Source organism: Apium graveolens, unplaced genomic scaffold (assembly GCF_009905375.1).
Source record: "Apium graveolens cultivar Ventura unplaced genomic scaffold, ASM990537v1 ctg750, whole genome shotgun sequence".
Lineage (NCBI taxonomy): Eukaryota > Viridiplantae > Streptophyta > Magnoliopsida > Apiales > Apiaceae > Apium > Apium graveolens.
The window spans coordinates 209522-216562 of NW_027420377.1; the positions used below are offsets into that span (position 1 = coordinate 209522).

At 34.4% G+C, this 7041-nt stretch overlaps 1 long non-coding RNA gene across 5 annotated transcripts; it reads right to left on the minus strand.

The window, feature by feature from the left end:
- Nucleotides 1–5088: 5088 nt before the first annotated feature.
- On the minus strand, nucleotides 5089–6595 carry LOC141704169 (uncharacterized). 5 transcript variants are annotated; one of them, XR_012567855.1, is made up of 4 exons: nucleotides 6484–6588; nucleotides 6257–6303; nucleotides 5500–5622; nucleotides 5089–5361 (listed from the first exon to the last, which is right to left on the minus strand). It is a non-coding gene; the product is annotated as an uncharacterized LOC141704169 (long non-coding RNA). The 5 variants fall into 5 exon arrangements; XR_012567854.1 differs by lacking the exon at nucleotides 6257–6303 and having other exon boundaries at nucleotides 6484–6595; XR_012567852.1 differs by lacking the exons at nucleotides 6257–6303; nucleotides 6484–6588 and adding an exon at nucleotides 5710–5873.
- Nucleotides 6596–7041: the final 446 nt, after the last annotated feature.

The following is a 7041-nucleotide window of genomic DNA, read 5'->3' on the forward strand; positions in this document are numbered from 1 at the left end:
AATTACAGGACCTAATGATTTGCATAAGCAGGCTCAATTTCATAGAAAGTGTTGAGAACCATACCGTAGCTTCGATTAATTACTCAACAGTTTCATGAGGAGCATAAACAGAGAGACTATGTGTTACACAATGATAGAATAAACCTGATGGATTAAACATGCGTCTAGGTATATTGAGCTCATTAGCAAGATCAGCTATCCAAGGATAAAACATATCGGAAAAAATGCAGTTAGGCGACAGTTTCCTGATTAAATCTTCCATGGGTTTTCGGAGGAGAATGATCCTATAAAAGACTTTAGTGGACATTTTACTGGAGGTTTTCCTGATTAAATCTTCCATGTATTCTGATTCCAATTACAAATGTTTCGTCTACATTCTCAAAACTCGCTCAACAAGGGTTTTGAATATAACCATAAGAGATTCTACGATATATAAGGATATAGTTCGAGCTGGATATCCAGAACATGTAAGGATCACTAGAGGTATCTATTGTCTCATAGTTTCATGTCAAACACTTTCAATCAAAACACTCTAGCTGTGTGCATGATAACCTTTCCTGACTACAATATGGCAACTATCACTACTACAGCGATGGCATTGTCGTCCAGTGAGACATCTGAACAGACCATTGTACAGCTAACATGGAATTGAAATACAACACTCTGCATCCGGAAACAATTTTGGGATCCCTAGCGTTGCTCCTAACTGAGGATTAGTTTAAAGTCTAGTGGTAAGACTTCTTCCCTCTTTGTTGGTAATGAGTGCTAATTAAATTTGTGTGTACAACTAACGAACTTGAGCACTTTTAACAAACTACATGAAGATAATCCAACAGTTCACAAACATCAAAAAACAAAATACTCATTAACTAGCAATTCACAAAAATCATTTAATAACTTTGAACCAAACTCCTGAGGTTGGCATATTATTCTACAATTCTGTGAATCCTACGAATGCAGTGCAAAATTAAAATTTGTCAAGCTACTTACAGTTCGAAGTCTTTAGAAACAAGGTTTTAAGAATCTTAACCATTTTCTACCATCCAACCACTTCCTCGTCACTCTCATCTAGTAGCACAAGAGTCTCAACCAAAGAATTGGCAGAGAAAATACATTTGCTGGTGGAAAATAAATCTGTCATTTGTTTGGCCCCAAAATCATATGAAACTATCTTTTCTTTTGGGTAGCTGAAACGGAGTAAATTTGTATGTATGAAAGAGAGCTTCACGGTATTTCCGAAACCTAACAGAGAACAGTGATTACTAAGACTCTGATCAGCATTATCTGTATATAACAATTCAAGACTTTCATCATATACTTTCACTATACAAACACAAGAAAGACCAATTCTGCTCAAGATAACAAGGGAATTAGCATCCACTTTAAGATACCAGCTACCGAAACTCCATATACCTAATGAAGGCTGAAAATTATTATAAATCATTAAGGCCTCTCGAAACATAGCATTATTTATATTTAATGCAACAACCTTGCAGCCCTGACTTTCCTCTACCAGCCAGAGCAATGTTCCTTTAGTATACACTAAATTGTGCCCCCTTAGCGGAAACCGGGCACCTGGACAAGAATCACCGATGATTTTCAAATTATTACTCCTCAGAATGTACACAGCAACCAAAGATGTCACTGTGGTATAATTAATTTTCACAACCTGGTAATCGCTTTTCTCCTCATCGAAGCAAAATCCAAAAGTTTCTGCAACACCTTCGCGATAATGTTCCTCTACAAACATATGAATGATTTTCAATTTTCTAACAAAAGGGTTCCAGAGATAGATTTCTCAATTTTTATGAGTCTTCGTATAGCAAATCACTCCATTGCAGCAGATATGCACCTTAACATGTTTATGTTTTAGCCCACGAGGAAACACCGGTGATGTGAAACAATTCCCATATGGTTCAAAATCAGAATATAAAGAATATTCATCAGGGTAAGACTGGCATAACAAGTACTTGCTGTTATTTGGACCATAAAGATGAGTGTTGATAAATTGAGATGATTTGATTAAAAAATACCATAATTTACAAACTAGGGTGCAACTTGTTGTAGAAAAATTGAGGATAACTTCAATTATTCTGAAGTCTTGACAAACAATTTCAGATTGAAACAATTTGGTGGTTATCCAAACTTTTCAACCGGATAAAATCAGAATATAAGTATAGAGAATGATGTATTTTGTGTGAATTCAACAACCAACCTTTTGTTTTTTTTTCTATAACGATGGCCAAATCTGTTGCAAGTATTATATAGGTGTCCAAAAGACATGTCCTAAGACACGTCCATACATGTCCTAAAATACATCCATACATGTCCAAAAGACACGTCCTTTGAGGTATGCAGTTGTGTCTAAAAGACATGTCTTTTCACATTAACACCAACCCCCGCCAATACCGAAAATCATAATAAACTTAAACAAGCATGCACACCACATTGGTCAACTATTTAATCCAATTACACTAAAATATCTAACAATCCTCCCCCATTTTAGCGTAATCCATAATTAACTAAACAAAATCACAACAAACAACAAATTTATGCATCCATGAAATATCATGACGATTGAATTTCATATTAGTATATTACACATCCTAAATATTCGAATATCAAGGTATCACAACTGATTGAACCTCTGTTATTCATAATGAATACATGAAGATAATATACACATAACTTTACATTCTCAAATGTTCTCACTTGACACTATCTTTTACTAGCCTTGTGTCCTAATCCTTCATAAGCATAATAAAGTCAAGTCCTAACTTCTTGAAGCAGCTAAACTTCATGCTCACATAGATAGCTCTTTTATTGTTGCACCTGCATATGCAATTTTTCAAAAGAACTATTAATAAGATAAACTTCAACCTCCTCAACTTGCAGGTCTGAACACATACCTTGGGATGATAATATTAATGTATTCCAATCTCTAGATGTTAAGCTTTCCGCATTGAATTCACATCTAATGTCATATTAGATGGGAATTGGGTATCTCAACATGAGAAATTTTAGATGGACTTTAATCCCACCCCTACAGCCGATTTGTACACAAGATCTCTTCTCAACCCTTTGGTCAAATGATCGGCTAAATTATGTTGAGTTCTTATAAACTCCACTGATATAACACCATGCATGATAAGCTCTTGAATCATGCTGTGTCTAATACCTAATTGTCTAGACTTGCCTTTGTACACTTCTCTATAAGCATTAGACAAGGCAGACTCACTATCACATATGATAGATATGGGAGATATCGGTTTAGGCCACAATGGAGTTTCATAAATCAGATTTCTTAGCCATTCAGCTTCTTTACCAGCAGCTGATAATGCTACAAACTCATATTCCATTGTTGAGTTAGTAATACAACTCTGTTTTTTTCTAATGCCCAAGAAATATCACCTCCCCAAGAAGAAATACCCAACCACTCGTAGAAGAATGATCCTCTTTATCACAAATCCAACTTGCATTCGAATGACCTTGAAGAACCGAAGGAAATCCAGTATAAGTCAAACCATAATCCATGGTTCCTTTTAAGTACTTGAACACTCAGCTAAAAGCTTGTAAATAATGTGAACTTGGTTTGCTAGTAAACCTATTAAGCTTACCAACAGCATAGGCTATATCTGGCCTAGTGCTTATCATGGCATACATGAGGCTACCAATCGCTCTTGAGAATTCAAGTTGAGATACTACAACTCCTTTACTAGATACTAGCTTAAGAATAGGATCAATAGGAGTGCTAACTGGAGAATAATTATTAAAGTAAATCTTTTCAGAATCTTTTCAATATAATGAGATTGAGAAATTGAAATACTATTTTTCGTACGCTTGATCTTTATACCAAGAATCACCTCAGCATCTCCCAAGTCTTTCATGTCAAAATTAGATGACAATAATTTCTTGGTTTTATCCACTTGATTTTGGTCAGTACCAAAAATCAACATATCATCTACGTATAAGCAAATTATAACTTCTTTACCAGAAGCATCAAACTTGCTATATACACATTTGTTTGCTTGGTTAAGAAGAAAACCATTAGACAAAACCACACTATCAAATTTTTTATGCCAATCTTTTGGTGCTTGTTTAAGACCATACAACACTACAAGGAAAACCGGCTCACACAACGGTTTTTGCCCGTTATCTGATACCCTGAAAAACCGTTGACTATTGAGCCGCCGTCTCTTACATGGATCAGACAACGGGAAAAAACTGTTGTGTGAATGAGCACAGACAACGACCAGAGTAGTAAACCTGTTGTGTTACATCCAGAATAGACAACGCATTCTTGTAACTTATATTGTAAACATCTGTATTAGTCAAGTGTTCTGGAAACGGTTGTGTAGTGTGTCCATAATAATATAAGAACAAAACAAGTAATACAACTCTTATTGTCCTCAAATGGTTGTTCTACAGATCAACACACAACACAAATGAATTAAATAGCTCTTGTAGTAAAATTCTACAGACAACACTTGCATTTTGTTTTGTGTTGTAGGAACTCTTCTCATACAAGATTTGTCCTGTTTCTTGTGTTGTGTGATTTAGTTTCACACTTGTCTTTTAGTTTACAATGTGTTGAGTTAGTGTTTAAGACATGATTCTTTTTATAACAAATGGTGTTGTCTGAACATAATTAGTTTTATAGAGAAGGGTTTTTTATTCAGTTTGGTATTGTGCGAAAGTCAATATAACAAGCTTTTAGTTTTTGAAATTATTGTGTGAAACAAACTATAACAATGTTTTAACTGGATAACTTACGGGTTAAAATCCCCTCAGACAATGGTTTCCAAATGCAAAGCAAATAAAACAACATTGTATAATTAATATGCCATCAAATTTAAAATCCAAAGAAAAACCATTGAGATTACAACCAAGTCATCACCATTACACTAGCAAACAACCAACCCTCCATTACTCCAGGAATCAACCAACCATCCATTACACCATTTCAACTAAAAACCAACTAAGTATAACCAAGTTCTATCTTAAGAAAAATAAGACCATTCGAGTACATGTACTTCGGGACTCTATATTGCTTGTTAAAACATATAAAAATGAAAAATCTTAGTTAACTTTCTTTAGAAATTCAGGTGACATTTACATGTGCAAACACACATGACGCTTTCTCTAGTATACGCACTAATATGCCAACTATAAATACCTTTTTTGCTCAACTATATCCAACTATATTTTCCAATGAATTTTTAGCTTTTGAATCCCCTGTAATAGGTTCATATCATCCATAAATTTTGATTCCCATGGCTTGAAGATTAATAATTGATTTTCCTGTGGTTGGCAGTTGTCCAAGACATTCTCGTGGTCTTTGCTCTCGGGTCTTGTTTTGTCCTGCAAATTCCAATAGAGAAACAAAAACATTAAGCTCTTCGTGACTAAAACTTCCTCTCTTCATAAATTCAATTCCATGTATCAATTTATGCAAATAATAAAATAATTCAGGTTTAATTTAAAACAAAAAGTTCAAACCTAATGATCACTTTTACAAACTCCATTTTCTTCTAGCAGTTATCTTTGTACAGTTCACACAAGAATCTTCAATACACTCTTCAACGATACCAACTTGGCAATCTTTGGTTAGTCAAGTTCAACCTGTAAAAAAAGTATATGTTGTTGATACACGAGAGTTGTGTAAGCTTCTATTTTATTTTGTATTCACACAAGACAATTAATAAAGACCTCCACCAAATCACAAGATTCGACCACACCTTCTAACCCATCACTCACATCTTGTCTTCTATGTTCCTGGTGTGGATGTTGGCTTCCAACAAGTATCATCCTTTCTATTGAGACAATACCCCTACAACAGTTGCAACTCTAGATAACTTCTTTCCCCCTCTAGCAACAATCTATACATGGGCTTGGTTAAACATATCAACAAAGTTTATATAATCTCTCTGCATCCCATTCAAACTTGTTTACCAGGTACTACAAACAACCAATAGTTTGATAAAAATAGAACAAAGTTAAGATACATGCATTCTTGAATCATAGTACTTGCAAAACCAATAATTTCTTAAATCAATCATATAACTTTGTTTAGAATAGACAGCATGAAAATTTATTTAATCTGAAGCAAAAAATATTAATTAAAAGCAATAAAATCAAGATAAGAACAAATCATATATTAAAAGCATCCAAAAATCAAGAATTTATTGAAACAAAATATGTGAATTGAGCAATCATATAACTAAAATTTATCCAACAGCTAAGAAAACATACATACACTGATAAGAGTGAGCAATCAAAAATTAATTAATATCATAGGACCACCTGCAAAATGGATGAAATAAAAATTGCAGTATAAAATTACATGACATAACAAATTAGTAGGTTTTTAATACTAATACATTAATTGAACATATGAGCTCCTTTAATAATATATGAAAAGAATATAAAACCCAAGGCAATGAAAATAAAATCATTTAAAAAAGAAATAAGACAAGTGTATACCTTTAACCCAAAAATCGAACTAGGGTTTGCGTTTGAAATCGAGCTTTTGAATAACTCGAGTTAGGGGTTAGTTTCTAAGATTTGAATTGGGGTTTGGGTTTGGATTTAGAGAGGTGAGAGGTTAGAGTATATTGAGGTGTTAAAAATTAGGTTTTAATTACAAAGATGGTGTGATGGAAAGAGAGGCCGCATAGGAAGTTCAAAGAGAGAGAACATGAGAGAAAGGGAGTTACAGCTTAGAGAGGGAGATGGACTACCATGTAAAGGGGAAATGAGTGAACAAAAGATGGGGAGATAGAGAGAGAGAGAGAGATCCATGAGAAGGGGGAGTTGGGACAGAAAGAATGGGGAGATGGAGAGAGAGAGTCAGTGATGAGAAGGGAGAGTTGGGAGAGAGAGAACAGGGAAAATAAAGGGGTGAGAGCAGAGACCGATGAGAAGGAGATATAAACGGGGTTAAAAAAATGGGGGGAGATATAAAGGGGAAATAAAATTTTCACTTGGGGGCAAACTAAAAATAGAGGAGATGGAATGAAAAAATGGCCTAAAAAGTGAAAT